The 20,981-nt window shown below is 25.8% G+C and overlaps 1 protein-coding gene across 1 annotated transcript in view; it reads right to left on the reverse strand.

The window, feature by feature from the left end:
• LOC135924200 (uncharacterized) overlaps nt 1-14,858 on the reverse strand; it is a 134,323-nt gene extending 119,465 nt beyond the window's left edge. The window contains exon 1 of the mRNA XM_065459250.1: nt 14,846-14,858. The gene's annotated coding sequence lies outside the window, so the exon portion shown is untranslated. The remainder of the gene's footprint in view (nt 1-14,845) is intronic.
• Nucleotides 14,859-20,981: the final 6,123 nt, after the last annotated feature.

A 20,981-nucleotide genomic window follows, 5' to 3' on the forward strand; every position in this document is an offset into this window, starting at 1 on the left:
AATATCAATTTTATATTTATATTATTTTCATAAATATTTTATTTGATCAAATAAATTATCCATAATTTAAATTGATTATTTTTTTATGCTTAATATAGTAATTTTATAAAAATTTTTGTAGAGGTGTAATGCTGAAATTTTTTTTATTAGATGCTTAAAAAATTGAAATAATGGCCATAATTAATTAATAATAGTAGGCTTGGGTTAAAAATTTTTTATAAATAATGGGTGGGCGGGTAAAAAATTTTAGACTAATGGGCGGGTGGGTAAGGAATTTTAGACTAATGGGCGGGTGGTATATGTTTTTTAAAAACTATGGGCCTGCTGGGCGGACAGGTTAAATATTTTTGAAACATGGGTGGGCGGGTTATGGTCCAAAAACCCGCCCAATGCAGACCTCTAATACACAATAAAAAATTTCAAATGTATAAATTTTTTAAGATATATTAAAAATAACTGTATTTTAAAAAAATTTAGTTAAATATATAAATAATTCTTGTTGCACGTAATGGTATTTAAAAAAACATAATTTAACAGTTATAATTAATACAAATGATTATATTATCAAAATATAGATAACTTATTGCAAAAGCAATACTTTTATTAAAAATAGTATAATATATATAAATATTATGACTAAGAATAAAAATTTTATGGCTAACAACATATTACAATAATTGCAATTTTATGATTTGAATTTATAAAGAGAGATCTACTTTTCTCTGAGATTTAATCAAATTTTTATCTAGAATAATCTCCTTATAAATATTTAATAGGGCTAATCCATTTAAACGGTTTTCACCGATATTGCTTAAATAGGTTTTTAACCATTAAGTTGAAAAGACCTTTTATTAGTGCAGGTACTAATCGATTAGATAGCTAAAATAAATAAAAAACAATGTTTTGATATTAGGCAGGGAATCTAAATTGCAATTACACACAGAAAAGGCCTGCAAAGCATTTTTTGGTCTCAAAGAGTACTCTGTTTTGTCAAGATTTTTATACCAAAATTCGATATCACAAAATAATTTATCATACGATCCTGATAAATCATCAGAGTAAAAATTTGAGATTTTCTTAATATCCTCTCACGTTTCAAGTGTAATCAACTATTCAGACTCAACCGGCAAAAGAAAATAAAACTTGCTGTTTATCTTTACCAAATTAGACGATTTTTCTTTTAATTCAAGATTATAAAAAATTAATTAAAATTTTTAAAACTATCCAATTTGTTTAACAATATAAACTATATTATTAAATTTATAATTGTTTTTCAAAATCTTCGAGATATGCAAGTCATATTTTTTTTCCATCCTAAACTCTACTATGCCAGAAAATATTTACAATATATCTTTATAGCCCCCCCCCCTCCTGTTATTAAATATTTTATTCATATAATTTTTAATTTAAACCATGTGATCATTTAAAATTGAAAAAAAAAATTTATTTGTTTTTTTAAATATATCATAAAAAAAAAATTTTTAATTTTTTTCGGAAGTTATTGGGGGGGGGGGGGTATTTTAACCCCAAAACCTTCCCTTGTCTATGCCACTGTCGCATAGTGTCATTTTTAGTAACAGTCACTTTTTTAAAAGAGTGTGCTTTCTCGGTTCAATTCGCATTAGAAAAAATTATTGCTTTTTAAAAATAATCATTATGCCATCATGTCTTTGTAAAGAGACATGATGAGACTGAAAACCAGCTAGTGTTTATAAATTAATATCTGCATTTTTCACATGTTTAGTCTAGTCTAGTCCCCCAAACTATATTGAGGAATATTTTTTTAATAATTAGTTCTTTTGGTGTTGTTAAAGGTAACTATTTAGCAAAAAATAACGAAATATTTATTCTTGAAAAAATATAACTGTAACTAGTGATGCAAAATCTCTCCATTAGAGCTGATTTTTAAAAATGGCTAAGAAAAATATAAATATTGCCTAAGCTTCGAGATTTTGCTAATAGATGTCTAAACCTTTGTACCATCTATGAGCAAGATCTTTAGGCTTGCATATAATATTTTTCAAATAAAATACTGAGTTAGTCGTTTTTAAAAATCAGTTCAAATGGAGCGATGTTGAATCATTACTAGTAACTATATTTTTTGGATTTGAAATATGACATAATGATGATATTTTAAATTTAATTTTTAGAACGAGCACGTTTAAGACCCAAATTAAAAAAATTTTATTTCTAAAGTTAAATTAAAATTTATAAACTTAAGCCTATTTTTTACATATTTTTTCGTTTTTTAGGTGCAATTTTTTCTTAAAAAAATAATAAATAGCCAAATCTATGACCGAAAAAAAATATATATTAAAAATTGAGTTACATAATTAATTTATAAAGTAATTGTAGCTTGCAATATAACTAGTATTTTTTGAAATTTTACTAATACTAATTACTTTTTAGAAATGTAATAATTTATTACTTTATCCGTAACTACTACCGAGTTATTCTTCAAAAGAAACTTCAATAATACTAGTCTCAACAGTACCCTCTACCCAACTTGAGAATATACGGTATCCACTTATTATTAGTATTACACAATTTCCCGACATTCAATTAACTCAACTCTCCTTTTTAATGATAAAAAACAATTTATGAAATCGATATTTCATGTTTTTTTCGATACGAACAATTAAATGCATTTCACATTAAATATCATTTATAATCATAATTATATAAATGTAAAATGGCCCATTCTCTCACTCCAAAGCTTAAAAAGCAAAAAATTGTGTAAATTATATTATATCGATCTAATCGTACTTTCCCAATTCTCTCAATTATTTTTACTTGGCTAAATATAAAATTTACTTACCAAGAAAAAAAAATGATTTCCTTCCACCACCAATAAATATGTTAGATAATTCAACTCAAAATATGGGTATTATTATATAATTTATAAATTAAATCATGTGATGAGAAGAAAAAAAATATTTAAAAGTTGCAAGTTTTTGAATAGTTGAATTATGATTGTAACTTCAATTCCTAAATCTTCTCTGGTTGTCTGTCATTCCATGTTTGTTGGTAAATTTAATGGCCTTAGGGAAAGTTTTATGGAATTCTTAAACATTTCAATAGATCAGTTAGTAAATAATTAGCAAGGAGCTAGCTAATTAAATGATAAAATATTCATTTTTAAATAATGTGGAGTTGATGTGGAAAAAAATAAGATCATTTCTTTCATTTTATTAATTCATATATTATGTTGTCAAAATAAGTAAAGTAAAATAATTATCATTACAAGTAAAATTCTTACAAAAATAACTAGTTTCAGTTTATTTATTTTTCGGAAATATCCAGTTGTTATTTTTCTACTCAAAATATATTACAATATCCAATACAAACGAAAATTAATATGAAAATTCAAAAATAATAGGGTAATTTGAATTGGTCGACAAAAATGAGGGGAATTAGATTTGACTTAATTTTAGTGATATTTTAAAAGTAACTAGTTACCTTTGTCGTTCCACTCAATAAAATAAATATAATTAGTTGCATGATAAAATTAAACAACCTAAATATATAAGTTCTTTTTCTCCAAAAAGTAAACACTACTTCTTTCAGGATGTTAATCATAAAAAAATTAAAAAATCTATATTATCTACATAGTTGTTAATATTTACATTTAGTTTAGTACACATTTTAAATTTTACTGCCATGAGAAGATAATATTTCTAAAAAAATATTATAAATTAAAATTATATATAATAATTCATTCTTATTTGTCATAGAACTAACAATAAAAACTTTTTCTAAGATAATTTATTATAAAATATATATTAAATAGAAAATATTTTATATCTGAGTCGTTTATAATGTAAGTAATAGTGTATGTAGTATGTATATAGTATCAATTATAAAATGTATGTATTGACTAAAATATGAGTATGGCAATTCAAATATTTAAATAATAAAAAATAGGTATTATTTCCATGAATGAATGATTTTACTTTTGAAAAGAAAACAATGGATGAGAGTCAAAAAAAAAATTATAACGGTTTACAATTGTTTCGAATAATTTTCATTGTAAAAGATGACGAATTTAAAGTTAAATAGGTATAAAATTAATTTTTTTAAAAAAATATTATCATACGATCAGATAAAAAAAAATGATCTTTAAAAAAGAGTATAAAAATTAACATTTCAATTACTTAAATCTACTTAAATCAAATCTAGTTTAAGAGGTCTGAATCGGGAAAATAGCGAATATTCAATTGCTAAAGAAATAAATTGATATGATAGCTTTTATAAACAATTAATTATTCTTTTAAAATATAATAATAAACAATTATCTGCGCTTTCTGTTCGGCTAAACTTTAGACGATAATTTTTTTAAGGAATGACTTTTTTCCAGGCACCTCCTAACTTTAGTATCGGGTTCTTATATAAATAACCGTTAGTAGTACGTGTTCGTTAAATAATATAGTTCGGTTTGAAAACAGCTCAAAAAAAATCATCATGGCCCCTGCTGATCTCTAAATTGGACTGATTATAGCTTTATAATTTCGCCGAAACGTTTTCTATATTAGCAGCCTACTATAATTTTTTGTAACATTAATAAACATTTGAATCTAAAAATAATATTTTCATCATCCTGTCTGAGTCTGGCCATGAGTCAATAAGGGTAAATTTTCTTCAGATAATATTGACTTCTATTAAAAAGAGATGGATGATATCCAATAAGGCCGTTGGAAAAAAAGAAATGCTGCAAGGGATCGTACGAAAACGCAGCTCATTTGCTCGTATTTTTTTGATATAAAAACTACTATACTATTTTTTAATATTAGTTATATTTAATATAAGAAAAAACTTTATAATTATTTCATTGGCCCTCACTTTAAATAAATCAGAGACATGCGGGCCCGGCCCTAAGCCCAGCCCGGGCAGGGCCGTATTTTAAATTTTTTAAATATACCCGGGCCGGGCCTAAATAGTTATGATTAATATAATATTGGGTGATGGTTAACACTACCTAACAACCCACAGATCGATCTAATTATTAATTTCCTGCAAATTTATTCAAAGTATTAATATATTTTTTTATAATTCATATCTAAATTTTTATAACATATTTTACCAAAACAATCAAATAAAGGAATATCTTAAATAAGCCCCAATATTCAAGTATTATTAATATATTTTTTTATAATTCATATCTAAATTTTTAGAATATATTTTACCAAAACAATCAAATAAAGGAATATCACTTCTTAAAGTTTGTAATACCCAGTGACATATAATAATACCTAGACTGACGATTCATTCATTAAAAGTGTACATCAATACAAATCAGCTAGAGACGCCATCTTGGTTACTGTAATAAATATTAAAATTTTAAACGAGAGCCTAATTTTATATTATATCTGATGCAAACTTTATTAAAGAATTGCCTGATCATCGAGATAATAAGAAAGTAAGTTATCAATTTAATATTAGTTTTTAACATGAAAATAATTATAATAAAGGTTACCAAAATGGCGGGTCCAGCTGATTTGCTTTTAACGACGGTTAAAAATGCATTTTAATGAATGAATCGTCAGTCTAGGTATTATTATATGTCATTGGTAATACCTTTCAAAGCGAAAAGGAGAAATAAAATTGATTTTACTTAATATAAAGCATTTTTTAATTGAAAAATTTGTTTTACACAAGTATCATTTTATTTCTCTTTTTCTCTGTCCCAAATTCAAGCAATTACGTATGTAGTCAGGGACAGATCGCAAAATGACCGAAAACTATATAAAAGATTATATTAAATTACAAGAGGCTCAGGAAGTAAATGAAATACCATCGACCAGTCAAATTACGACTGTTGTTAAACAAACTGAATCGTTTTATGACAAATGGGGGGGGGGGGGGGTAATTCTGGTAATATGTCAATACCCAATGATGAATATTATAATTACATAAATAAAATAATAAAAAAATAGATGAAACATTTAAGGTGGATAATGTGGGCGGCTCATCAAAGCGAATTGGCAAAACGGGTATTGGCAATTCCTGCTTCAAGTGCAAGATGTGAGCGGAATTTTTTCACTACTGGGAGAATTCTTGAAGAAAGAAGAAGTAATCTTCAACCTGAAAAGGTAGATATGCTTCTCTTTCTTCATGATAATTTGTGAATTTTTAATATCTTTCTTGAGTATAGGGTTTCGTCAATCATGCTGGTTTTTTTACTTTGCAAACTGTCAAATATTTATTGCATTTATTATATTTACCTTGAGTCATGAAAGTTTTTAATCCAACATTTTTCATTATTTTTTTTTACAATATTATATAATACAATTATCTTCTTTTGTTAAAAATTTATATTATAAAATAAATTATATTAATATTGTGCAATTAGATTATATTTTCAAAATACTATTTGTTATACATGCATTTTTTTAAATAGCGATTTATTTTTATTTTATAAATTAAATAGTAAATTAAATAGTAAATTAAATAGTAAATTAAATACAATATATTATATTCTCAAAATATTTTCCATTTTTATAAATTAAATATTAGTTTTATTTTTTTTAAATGTAATATAAAATATATAGTGATGTTAAGGTAATTTTTAAAATTGTAACTAGTAACTGTAACTAGTTAAAAATTTTGAAATGTAACTGCCAAAAGTAACTAGTTACTTTTAAATATATATTAATAATTAATTTTATTTTTAATATGTTGTGATAAATTAATTTTAAATTAAATTTATTTTTTAAATTAAATTTATTAATTTAAAATTTTGTGAAAATGTCTGATTGTTCCCAACAATTACACAAATACTTATATGTATGGCAGATGTGCAGGGATTAAAATATTGTCAACCTCTAAAGGATACTATATTAGCTAGTATTGAAAAAAGGTAACTAAAATCAAATAATTATTTATAAATTAATAATATCATGTCATAGGTTTAATAATCTTTATGATAATGACAACATCATTGCTGCAATTCTTCACCCTTTATTTTAAAGCTAACTGGCCTTGAATTAGGCAAGAAAGGAATAAAGCAAAAAAGGAGGAAATTTTAAATTTAATAAATACCTTAATATCTCAAAGTGAATCCCAGACGAATGAATCATGCTCAAAACCAACATCACTTGATGTAGTTGGATTTTTTGACCTAAAGCGCCAAAATATTCTGGATAATGAACTTATAGAAAACTTTATTAAATCTAATAACAACACTTTTTCTTTATATAACGATTTTCCAAAGTTAAAATTACTCTTTATTAAATATAATGTTGTTCTAACATCAAGTGCTCCCGTAGAGCGCTTATTCAGTCTAGGTAAGCTCATTTTTGGAGATAAACGAGCACGTCTCCTAGATAATAACTTTGAAATTAATTTGTTGTTAAAAGCAAATAAACATTTTTTAGATTCTAATTTTTATGAAAAATAAATGTTTTTTTTTCAATGCAAATATATATTTTTATATTCGATGTAAATATTCAATTTTGCGATATTTTTTTATAAAAATAAATTGTATATTATTTTAAATAACTGATTATACTTTGTTTATCCTAATTTTTTTTATATAAAATAAATGCATTCAATAAATAAATAATGCGCATATGAAGGATGTATAAATTAAGTAACTAGTTATTTTTGAAAATAACTGTAACTAATAACTAGTTACTTTTGTAAAAATGTAACTAGTAACTGTAACTAGTTATGTTTCAAAAGTAACTTTTAACATCACTAAAAATATAGTATATGACATTACCATTTTTATGAATATTAGTTTTATTTTTATAAATGCAATATAAAATATAATATATGCTCAAAATATCCATTTTTATAAATAACAGTTTTATAATTTTTATAAATTCAATATAATATTCTCAAAATATTAGCTTTTTACATGTATTTTATTAAATAATAAGCGATAATACTCGCTGAAAAATATGGTAAAATACCTCATAGGTGAATTTTTGTATATACCAGGTCGAATATAATTTTAAAAAATTCCGAGTAAAAATTTTTTTTAAAAAAATATCCGGGCCGGGCCTAAAAAATTTAAAACCGGGCCGGGCCGTGCAAATGGTACCTCTGCAGGTCTCTGAAATAAATATTGAAATTCAATATTATAAAATCTGATTTAAATCAAAAAAATTATTATAAAAAATTATGTTTTTTTTGTTGTCCCTAGATCCCTTGTTCTAACCCGTATTCGAAATAAAATTTAACGATAAAATAATCGCTGTTATTTTGTTGTATAGTTAGACATATACTATAAATTACATTTTTTATAACAAAATATAATTAAAATTTTTTATTTATATTATATTTTCTAAATTCTTACTACTTGATATTATAACAATGAGAGATCTATTTGTATTGTTTTATAATTTATTATAGCAGTATGTAATTACAAATTGATATTATTCATCAAAAATATAATGCCAAACCATAGTCTCCATACTTAAGAATGGTTGGAATTTCTATCCAGCTAAATCTTCGCTGTTCACATCGGCTGTCTAGTAGGAAAAGTATTTCAAATCGTCGAATAAAGTGGTTAATTTATCTAATCTCTTTTCGTTAGCCAGATTCTTTTTTCGAAATCGAACGACTAATGTTATTCAACGGCTTAATTTGAGCTGATTTTTGAAAGAGGCTAAATCACTAATTTATGCAGAAAAATATTAGGGAAGCCTGAACATCTTACTCCTATATGGCACAAAGGTTTGGACATATATTAACGAATATTCGTGGCTTGGGCAAAATTTTTCTAACTAAAATATTGAGTAAATTAGCCGTTTTTAAAAATCTGCCCAAATCGAACTTAAGAACAGTAGAACTTTCCCCAAACCTATAAAGTGCATTGTGAATCCGGTGATTTTAAACATACTTGGAGTATGAAAGTGATGGAGCAATGCATTATATGGACAAAAGAGATTAGGATAAAAATATGTGCCGATTTTTAGTCCCATATTTCAAGGCCTAATAAATTAACAAGAAAACCCTAATTCTATCAATCTCAGAATTTATGAGAGTCTTGAAGTTCAAAATCAGTTTTAGTTATAAAAATATTAATATAATAAAAAATATCCCATAAATTAATTAAAAATAATTAAATTTACTTAAAAATATATATACATTGGAATGAGTAAAATTATTGATTGTTAATTGTGTTTAATTAAATTAGTTTATGTTGTTTTGAAATTGAAAAATATTTATCTTAAAAAACTTTTTTTTATATTGATCTTGAAAAATGGGGCTATTTGCGCCGAAAGTTGGGTCGGGAGCTTGTTTGAGTTTAATTAGAGCAAGTGCTTTCTCAAAATATACTTTCTAATAAAATGAATAGAGAATGTCTATGACCGGTTACCGTCCCGCAATCGAAAATTTTTTCAATAAAAGTGGTCGGCATTATTTAAATCTATTCTATAAACTAAATTCAATCCTAGTTATTTTATCTGCTAAAATGGGCCTTGCTAGCCCGCGGCCTAAAAATAGGTTAATCCAGGCTTCGATATCAAATTTTTTATTGGCGGGAAATTTTGAGAAAGGGTTAAATTCACCGTTTTTTAAATATGACTAAATCGAGGTTTTTGACAACACCACTTGGCAGCAAGCACCGATACCCTATTTTCGCATATACCAACCAAGTAAATTCTTTAATAAAATTTAATTTCTCAACATTATCAGCAGGGTGATTTTTTATGCTATAATTACCAATGTTCGCATTCCTTTATAGTTCACATATTTAGAAAGAAGTCTTCCAGAAAGATAATCAAAATTCAAAAATATTTTTTATTATGTTTAATTAAAAAAATATTAATGATATAAATTCTTAAGTATGAAAAATTAATTTATATGATTTTCTAATTGAACAGCAGTGTGGGAAATATAATTGGTTTCGGAGCTTATCTGTTTTGCAAACAGAGCAAGAAATCCCCATCCTCTCAGAAAATTTGCCTGTTTTCGTAAATATCATTTTAAACAAACAAAAATTACACTCCCCCACTCACTCCCCTTCCTCCAAAAATGTGTCAAAAAGAAGCCATATTTTTTAAAAATAAGTCAAGTCAATCATTATATAAAAACTATAATAGATAATTTTTTTTAAAATCTAAAACCAAGATAATATTTTTTAAAGATATATAAATCGGACCAAGTTTTAAAAGAAGGGGCCTAATTAAAAGCCCCCCTACCATTATGAAAATAATGGATACGTCACACTCATAATATTCCATCTTTTTTTTATCTTGTTGTTAATTATTGATCGTGGATTGATTTTAAAGAATTATTAAAATGAAAGTATAACTAATAACTTAATTATTTTGTGATGCTTAAAATGAAATCATTCGTATTAGAAAGCTTTTTTTATAAAATGCATTCCAAGGTTTGCTCCAGAAATGAATATAATAAACAATTACCTCAAAATTTTGATCATAGTATTAATCACCACGAGAAGCTTTCAGCTATTTTTGATAATTTCCGTTTAAAAATAAAGGTAAATATTTATTATTTACATGTATACAACACGGTACAGACTAAAATTGATGAGCATCATTAAAATATGATCGTTGATTCTTTTTTAAAACACTTCTACTGCTATTATTAATTTAAAGAGATTCGAGAGACAATAAAATAGCGTCATCTTCAATAACTCATATTTGGTGAATCTCAAAGACTACCCATATCTTATTTTCTTTTTTTTAAAAAAAAATTAGTTCTGCTAATTAATACTATGATCATAAAACTGATTGTGAGATCAAGATAATAGTCTTCACAGTGTCTTGACCCTATACTTTAAGTTTTGATATTTTTTCCATCATATCGTATCGATTATGTTTAAAAAACAAAAATATATACCCAAATTGGAATTTTAAAAGATATTTTTAATAAATAATGGTTTTTTAAAAAAATCTGAAATTAGGGCTGTGCCGATATTTAATGTAGGCTGGGATCAGCGCCGATACTTAGTGTTTTCAAAATTAGGCCGATCTTTTTTAAAAAACGGATCCGATACTTTTTTATTGTTTTTAGTCATTTTATAATTGTATATATAAACAATTTTTTTTTATTTTATAAATAATTTCATAATAATCAATTAATGAAAGGCACTAATATACAATTTATTTGTTGCAATATTTGAAATAGATTAAAATTTTACACTATTTTTTGTTATATTACCTGCAAAGAAAAGGATTTTAAAACATCTAAAGAGTCACATTCAGTTAGTGTTGCTAAACGGCTTAATTTAGCCAATTTTAAAACCGATTTAACTCAAAATTTTAGCCAAGAGTAAATTACCCATGCTTATTGATTTTTCCCACAGATATAAGAAAGGTTTGGACTTCTATTGGCAAAATTTCGAGGCATAGGCAATAATATTTTGGTTAAAATTTTGATTTGGCCCTTTCTAAAAATCGACTAAATGGAGTTGTTTAACAACACTACATTCACCCATAAAGATTGCAAATATTTTAAATGAGAATATTAACTTATGAAAAATTAAAAAAATAAAATACACTTAATCATTCGTGAAAGTTAGTTGTTTTTTTAAAGTATAAAATACTGATATATTTATGGCATTGATAAAAAAAATAGATGGTAAATAAAAATCAATATTAATATCGGATCGGTTTTTGGTAATATCAGAAAATATCGGATCGGATCGGTAAATTGTTAATCGGCACAGCCCAATCTGAAGCTAATCAATATAGTTTAAATTGATTCTTACGAAAGAAGCTCTCATTTGATTCGAGATCAATATATTAAATTTTCTCTATAATTCCCATAAATAGTTACTATTTAAAGAATTACAATAAAATAAAATAACTAAATCCGGCTAATATTAAAGGTATATTTTTTATATAGATTATTAAATTTCATAAATTATTATAAAATAACAGAACATTACCAAACCAACCATATCATTTTAATTTGCCCTTATATACTTTAATGTGGTAGGTAAAAAATAGTTATTAATTTAGAGTCTAATCATTATAATTTTAATTTTTATAGTCAATTAAACAACATATATTAAAAAATAAAATACATATCGCCAAAAAAGAACACAAATGTATTCTTTTCTTTGGTTTGAAAAATTATCTTCATTTTAGAATAAGGATAAAAGTTATTAGATATTAAATGATCTCCATAAAAGTTGAAAAACGAACCGTAAAATACCGAATTGGTGTATTTTTTCGGGTCAAAAATTTTTCGAAATTCTTGCCCGTAAATTTTTTTTATAAACCCTTATTTTGGGAGAAAGATATCACACTTTTTAAGACAGCAACTTTGAAAATATTATATACCTAAATAATCAAATAAAATTTATTAACCCCAAATTTGGGTAAAATATAAATATTCTATTGGGTTATTTATATATTTTTTTGGTACAAATAAATATTTATCATTTGTAAATCGAAATAAAAAAATTTAAGCAATTTGCAATATAACTAGTTTGATGTTATATTTAAATTATACGCAGATATGTAGATCTGGGGACACATTTAGCGCGAACAACAAACATTAGCAAAGACATGGAGCCGCTCATGAGTGAACGGATAGCCTTCGTTAGGGAAGGTGTGTTGGTAAATAGATTGGGAAGGGGAGAACCGAATTCAGGAAGTAGGTATCATTGTGCTATTGATGTGGAGACACGGGGCACATTAGGAGGTGGTGTCCGCGTGAGCATTATGGAGGACAGCGCACGGAGTCGCAGAGGCAAGGGAAGGCGGAAGCGCCAAGTGTACGAAGACTAGGAACACCATCCTTACTAAGGCTGTGCCGATCCATATATTTTTCACCGATCCGATCCGATATTGGTTCAAGACCGATCCTATATTTATTGATTTTTCATCACCTCCCTTTGAACCAAATGTTATTGAAATCAATATTTTTTATGCAAAAAATCGAATTATGCATTTCATTTAATTTTTTTATTTCAAAAATAGTATTAAATGAATATCTCATTATTCTTCCCCGTGAATTTATAATTCCGCAGATAACGCTATTATTTTAAAATAAAAGAATTTTTTAAATCTGAATTATGGAAATATTTTACAAAAGATAAAGATAATTTGCTTGAAAATAAATATTTTGTATTTTTATTATTTTCTGCAATTGAAGTATTAGATTCAGTTTCAAACACAACCCGGACTTGTTTATCTAAATTTTCTCTTTTTTAATATTTTGATTTTATCAATAATTTCTGATGAAGCCATTCGTTCTTTCGACGTTGAACAAACATTATGAAATTTTGTACCATATAACTAATTATTAACAATAATAGTTACTTTTTAAATGTAACAGTAATTAGTTACCAGTTACTCTTTTTATAAATAAACAAATCATAACAATGTAAATTCCATTGTGAATGTGGTTCACACATTAGTCTTCGTAGAAAAAAGCCATAATAAATAAATAAAAACCATCAAATTATAAAGCATAAATCCTACAATTTAATTTTTTTTTATTTATACCTTGGCATGGTGGAAATGATCAAGAATTCAGAAAGTTCTACTAAAGGAGGGTAGGTATAACCAGGGAGTCCTACCATTGAGGGTGATTGATGCAAGTCATTGAAAATGGAGGGGAGATGTAGTTATGAAAATTCAAATTATATGGGTGGGGGGGGGGGGGGAGTTAGTTTTGATTTGAAATTACTTTTTTTGCTATGTGTGATTTGGTAAGAGGAGGTAATATCGTCACTGGCTTAAGGGGTGAATAGGGATATGCAATGAGCAAGTTTTAACCTGAACGCCTGCCCAACAATTATTTTTTAAAAAATTTCCCTACGGAGGGGGGGGGGGTTAGAAGTGCTTGTTTTGGGCTGAATATTTTTAAAATGATTTTATTTTAATAAAATATTATGTTCATTGCAGGGACATAGAGGTCTGCAATGGGTAGAGTTTTAACTCATCTGCCCATTCCACAAGTGGGCAGGTAGTCTAAAATATTTTAAACATTGGGTGGGAGATTTAAAAAATATTTTCAAAATAATGGGGGGATGAATTTGAAATATTTTTGAGCGAAATTAAAAATCATTTTTTTTATTTTATAATACTTTAAAAAGATATAAATAAAGATCCAAACCAATCAATAAAATGATTTTTAAATATTGTGCGGATGAGTCATACGCGTATCCAGGGTTTTCATATAGTGGGAAACATAATTAGTTAGGGTTTTCTGCTATAAATTTTAATGCAGATTTTTAGGCTCAACTTATAGGCCTTTTGGCTATTTTTATAACATAATTTTGGGGTTTCACTTTTTTTTATAAAAATGCCTTTTTTCTAAAAATGTTGTATTATAGTCATTATTTTAAAAATTTATTAACTTTTCTATCAAATTCTTCCCCCTTTTAATTACGCGCAGTGTGGGTAAAACAAAATTATATAAACAGATGGGAGGTGAGTATTAAAAAACCATGACGATAATATTGCTTTAAGCGAAAAGGAATATATAACATAAATGGGCTAAAAAATCAAGGTTAAAAGAAAAATCTACTATCACCATTCCTTTTACACCCCAATCCCTAACTAATCCTGCTCTATAAAATTTAACAAAGCATACCTCCCACCAAATCAAGACTCACTAAAATCAAAATGGGGAAAAAAATCCAAGTCAACTACCACCCTCTCCTCCCAATTCTAATTATGACGATAGCGCCGTCATAACTACTTACACCACTCTAATTTTAGTGGGGATCTTGCGCCATACACCCACCTCCCGCAGTAGAAGTGCTCGGCTACTACCTCCTAATAAAGATCTTATGTCATATCACCCCCCCCCCCTTAATAGAATGACAAGAAGGGCCTAGTGCCAATGCAATAATCTAAAAAACCCATATTTAGGACAAAATATATTGTAATAAAAAATATTTTATTAATACCGTTTAGTTTATGTTCTAGGGATTGGTAAAGTCCAGTAGAATATTCACATTTTTTGTAAATAATTTATTGATTTGATTGATACGGAGATAATTATTTAAAAAAATATTTTTGAATACTCAAAGTTTTTAAAATATCGTTTGGTTTTTTTTATTATTTATTTTTCAAAAAAATTTATTATTATTTTTTTTTGAAACAAAAAAACCAAATTTGTTAACACTAAAAAAACATTTATTTTTATAATAAAAAAATATTTATTTATAATAATAAATAAAAAAAAATTGTATGAGTAAAACTTGCTTAATTTAATGATACAATTTGGACATTAACCCAAAAATTATCGGTCACATTAGAACAATCAAACGATATACTGAAATTGACCAGTTGCTCAGATCGAATGAGAAAGGGTTCAAATTAGGTTAGGTGTCTATTATTTTATTGCTGATTTATTTATATGTGATAACAAACTAAAAATGAATTTATTAGTTAACTCAAAACTTTAAACCCCCTCGCCTGGATAAAATTATAGTCAATCTTTTTAAGTTGTTTATATATTGTTAAATTAAACCAACAAAAATAATCATGACATTATTTTGTTGACATAAAATTTAAAAAGCGAAAAATTAAAGTGACTAATTTAAAATAAAATGAAGAAATACTTTTTTATGAATGAATTGAGTGGGCAATTTATAATATGTTAACAAAAAAAACTATGAAAATAATTTTAAAAAAAAAAGGAGAAAAATAAATTTTAAAAAAAACATTAATAATTATAAATGAATAAAGGGGGAAAAAACATCATTTTTTTTAAATTTTACAAATGTAAAGAAAAATTACAATTTTTTAATCATTGATGAATTAACTTAAAAAAACAATGTAAAACAAAAATTAAGGATTGAGGAACAACAAATTAACTTTTTAAATATAGATTACTTTTTACGTTCTTAATTTTTTAATTTATGATTCTATTTTCTTTTAATCCTTTTCATGATTTCCTTTAATTTATCGATAGTCCCCTTATTTTGCATAAAATTTGCCGAATCGGAAATTAAAAATTTTAACTACTTTTTTTTAAAGTTTTCGCCAAAAGTCAATTATTTATTTTTCAAACTTTCTTTAAATTTTAATTCATTGAATATTCATAAAAAAAACATTAGGGTATTTTATAATTTTGAGAGAAGGGTGAGTGAATAGCAGCTACTATTTAATTTTGTTGACGAAACAACCATTAGAGTGTTTATACCAAACGAAAATTATGGATAACTAACAGACCTTGACCTTCCAGTTTGAATGAAATAATTAGAACCAGGAATGCAAACCCGGCAAAAATTTAAGCCGGATTCGGTTCCAGGCAAAAAAAAATAGTTCGGGTTTTTCTGGGGAATATTTTCGAACCTGGGTTTGATTCCGGGTTCAACTCGGGTTTTGGAATTTCGAATTGATAAAAAAAAATTCAATATTTAAGGCAAAATTAAAAAACTAGTCATAAATTTAGTAAAAAAAATAAAATTTCCAGTTTATTTATAGGCAAAATATATTTAAAATTACATGTCATGTATCAATTTTATAAATTTTATTTAGACGTATTAGCATAATATCTTACAAGAGTTGTTTACACATCCTCGATCTATACAGAATGAATTTCAAATACGAAAAAGATCCTTAGCCGCTAACCTCTATTAGATATATTTATATGAATATGTTAAATTAACTTGGGTTGCAGAAATAGCAAAAAGATTTTGGACAAAATTTATAAATCAGGGTACTGAAGCTTAGCTGACTCCCAAAAATACAAAATATTTTCCTTATTATCCAATCTTTTAAAATCGCCAAATTCAATTATTATCGTTCCAATACTTTTCTCTGCAATCTTTGGCTCTCTTTTAATTATTTTCTCCCGCCTTTCTTTAAAAGGTAAATTTCTCTAAATCATCTTGTTTTCATCCGAACTATTAAAATCAGATAAAATGATCGTGGATATGGGTTTAATCCTACTCTATAAATTAACAACATCATCATTAAGTTATTACCGCTTATATTTAAATAAATTGAAAATATTAAAAAAATCTCATAAAATTATTAATATTTATATTCATAATTTTACAAATATCTTTATATAAGATTTTAAACAATGTTCACTGAACTCAGTTAAACCTTGGTTCAAAAAAATCTCGGGTTCGGTTCAGGGTTTTGGAAATTTTATAAAGGGGTTCAGGTACGGCTCGGGTTCACAATTTTTTTTCCTTTTCATTATGGGGTGGAAAATGGTATTAAAAAGACTTAATTATCATTTTTTTTTGTATTGCTAAAAAATGCTGTAATTTTCAAAAATAAATTCGGGATTGCTCAAAAATGAAAAATTAAGAGATGCAAATGCTCAGCCCACCCCATTCTTTCCCCTCATTTTTTAATGACTTATCCTCCATCTAGTTTTAATTAAATTAAGTAAAAGTTTAATTTTTGATATCCTAGCATAGTTCACATCAGGCTTGCGCTTTTAATGCATTTACGATTTTTTGGGGTGTAATATATTTGCTCGGCATTCGATATAATATCTTTATTAACGATGGCGGTGGAGCTTAAAATTTACCATATATGTCACATCGACATATGTAAAAGCGCCACAATCTCGAAATACTAGAATCTGGTTTTTGAGGCGCGTTCATAATGGAGACGGGATAAGAACCATAAGCGAAGCGTAGCAAAGCGTAGCAAAGCGTAGCAAAGGGAGGCCACCAAAATCCCCCTCTAAGAAAATCTTGGATAATAATAATATAATGATCAAATAAGGATATACCTATAGGATAATATTGACCAATAATCACTTAATTCAGCTTAATATACAGGCGTACCGGAAAAACATCGTTGAGCATGCAAATTTATCCATTTGAGCTTTCTTCGTAAGTGGATACTTTCAAAAAGGAAATCCGATGCTTAAGAAAAAAGTAAGTTTAGCCAACTAAAAAATAGAGCAAATCCTCAACTATCGTAGTTTACCGTAAGGATGTGAACCCAAATTATGGTTCTGGAGTGGAAGACTCTTCTTTAGCGGAAATTTTGATAATAGTAACTTAATGGAACCTATTTAAAAATGTCCAACTAACCCTCTCAATGAATACCCAGAATTTGATGGTTTCTCTATTTATAGGTCGCCCTAATTATGTATATGCCACCCGGTAAAATACATTATATACTAGCTATCCGGCACGGTCAGTAATGACTATTTTATAAAAACATTTTCAAAACTCCTGTCGGATCCGGTAAAATATTTTGAACAATTTGTCAGGCCTTTAGGTTTTTTTTCTGGCCCTGCTCGCGGACCGGACCTCTAGTTCTAGCACTTGCTAGTTAGTTAATTTTACTATAATAAAATTAGTTAAAAAAAAATAATACAAAAAACAAGCATGTAATATCGGTGGATTAACTGACTAAATTATTATGTTTAAAAAAAATTTAAAAAAATAAAGTTTAAAAAAATTATTATTGTCTCAAAATTTATTATTTTACTATTTTTTTTATGTTATCATATATATGAAATTATTAAAGATTTATTTTTTCCTCGGGGAGTTTATTAATATATTTTTATACTATTTTTTCATTTTTTTAAAAAAATTTGACAAAAAAGAAAAATTTGTCACACATCTAAAATATAATTATAAATACAATAAAATAAAAATATATAATATTAGGTGAAAGATAATTTACTTACCTATTAATGTTCGATGATATTACCAATACCTACCACATTGATTATTTATTACCCTATTTCTTTTACCTTCTTTTTCATTCCTTTATATCTTCAAGTTAAACTATTTTATAAATTATATACAAACAATATTGATGGTTTACATTTGATACGATGATTGCCTTAACTGACAGGATCTATGAATTTATCTAGGGAGTAAATTTCTGATTACCATTACTAACTTAAGTGTTGTAAACGTTACTTTTAAAAATAGCGCGCTAAGACTACCGCTATTTTACAAAATAAGTAACGCTCTATTTCTTACTTTTAAAGCTACTTTAGAATTTTTTAAAAATGTTTGTACCTATCCATTTCCATGAATAAAAAATATTTATATGATTATAATTTCAAATTTTTTTTTATTGCATTTCAATAATAATATCATTTCTCTACTGTCATTTCCAAGTCTAGAGCGACGATCAAAAAATATAAGCTTTGCCATACTAAATAATCGTTCAACACTAGCACTTGGGGGTAGTGCAGTATTAAATTTAATTACATATTTTTTATATAAGAAAAATCATCAAAAATATAAATACGTTAGAGGTTTTCAATAGTATTTATTATTATTTATTTCAAAAAATATCCATAGGCTGCGCCTATTTTATAAAAAGAGTTGGGTTGGAGCTATGTCGGGCCTAATTTTGGGAAAAATTCGGGTCGGGCCGGATTGGACTTAAATTTTGAAATATAATGGGATTCAATTTTGTAAAATAAATTGATTTTAAAAATTTTGAATGAAGCAAGATGTCAATATTTTTTATTTGTTTGTAGAATGTTTTTTACAATTAAAAAATATTAAATTTAAATTTTTTGTTGCTCTGAAGACTTTTTTTTTTCTATATTCCATTCCCCTTATTAATGTTTAATTTTTTTTTCTCAAAGATCCTATATGGTTACACGCTGCCATTATTTTGAATTCAATTAGAGACCCAAGTTGGTTTATAAAATTATTTGGTAACTCACTGAATCACGGGGAAATTTTTAATATTATTTTTTTTTATTTATTTTTTTATACAGATTTTTTTTTAAAAAATAATAAATATAAGATCATTTGGATATTTTTTTGGTGTTAATTTTACAATAAAAAAGGAGTATATTTAAAAATTAAAAAAAACGGAGTATATTTAAAAATTTTAAAAAAGTACTGTATTTAAAAATTTTAACAAACGGAGTATATTTAAGAATTTAAAAAAACGGAATATATTTAAGAATTTAGAAAACGGAGTATATTTAAGAATTTAAAAAACGGAGTATTTTATTTGTAAAAATTTTCATAATTCTTACAATTTACTATTAAATCAAATATTAGATAATTAATCAATTTATTTAAATAAACATAATATATATGTCGTATTGGGATATGGAGTCATGTGGGATTCGGAATCCCAACGTGGGGATAATCCCCACGTTTTATTGGGGATCTTTTTTTTTAAATATTATTTTTAAAAATATTTATAAAATATTCCGAATCCCCATGAATAAAAAATAAAATAATATAACTACTTTTCTTCTCTTTTTTTGTGGCTGGCACCATATAATTAAAAGGCCAAAATAAGGGATTTAAAATGAGAATTTGAAAAAAAGTAAATAGTATAAAATTAAGGCATATAATGAATGAAAAGAGATGAGGTTAAGACTATTTTGTTTTAAAAAATATAAAAAATATATTTATAAAAAATCCGAATTATTGCAACAATTATTCAATGCAATATGGCATTTCATTGAACATTTAAGCAGGGACTCGAACATTTATAACGGTTCAGTTTGGTTACGGTTCAGTATATAAAAAATTATGTTTATTTTTCTGGATGTAATATTGAGTTAGCCATTTTTAAAAATCAATTATGAATAAGGAAAAATACTATGTATCTTTGGTTCCACGTCATTACAGAGAAACCATTACAGAGAATGTATTTTACAGAGAAACCTTTATAGAGAAAACAATAATAGAGAATGCACTTATAGAGAAAACAATTATAGAGAAAGTCGTTTATAGAGAATTATTTTATAGAGAAAACAATTGAATGTCGTTTACAGAGAATGATTTTATAGAGAATGATTTTACAGAGAATGTTTTTATAGAGAATGATTTTATAGAGAATGATTTTACAGAGAATGATTTTACAGAGAATGATTTTATAGAGAATGTATTTTATAGAGAATTATTTTATAAAAATTTTTTTTTAAAGAATATGATTATTTTATAAAAAAAAATTATTTAAAGAATATATGATTATTTTATAAAAAAAAATTTTTAAATATGATTAATTTATAAAAAATGTTATAAATTTTTTTGTAAATTTATGTGCTCTGCATAGTCAAAGGGGGGAAAAATTATATGAAATATTATTAAATATTAAAATTACCTTATATAAGCGAATTATTGGGCA

The sequence above is a fragment of the Gordionus sp. m RMFG-2023 genome, chromosome 1 (assembly GCF_954871325.1).
Source record: "Gordionus sp. m RMFG-2023 chromosome 1, tfGorSpeb1-WG-v2, whole genome shotgun sequence".
Taxonomy (NCBI): domain Eukaryota; kingdom Metazoa; phylum Nematomorpha; class Gordioida; order Chordodea; family Parachordodidae; genus Gordionus; species Gordionus sp. m RMFG-2023.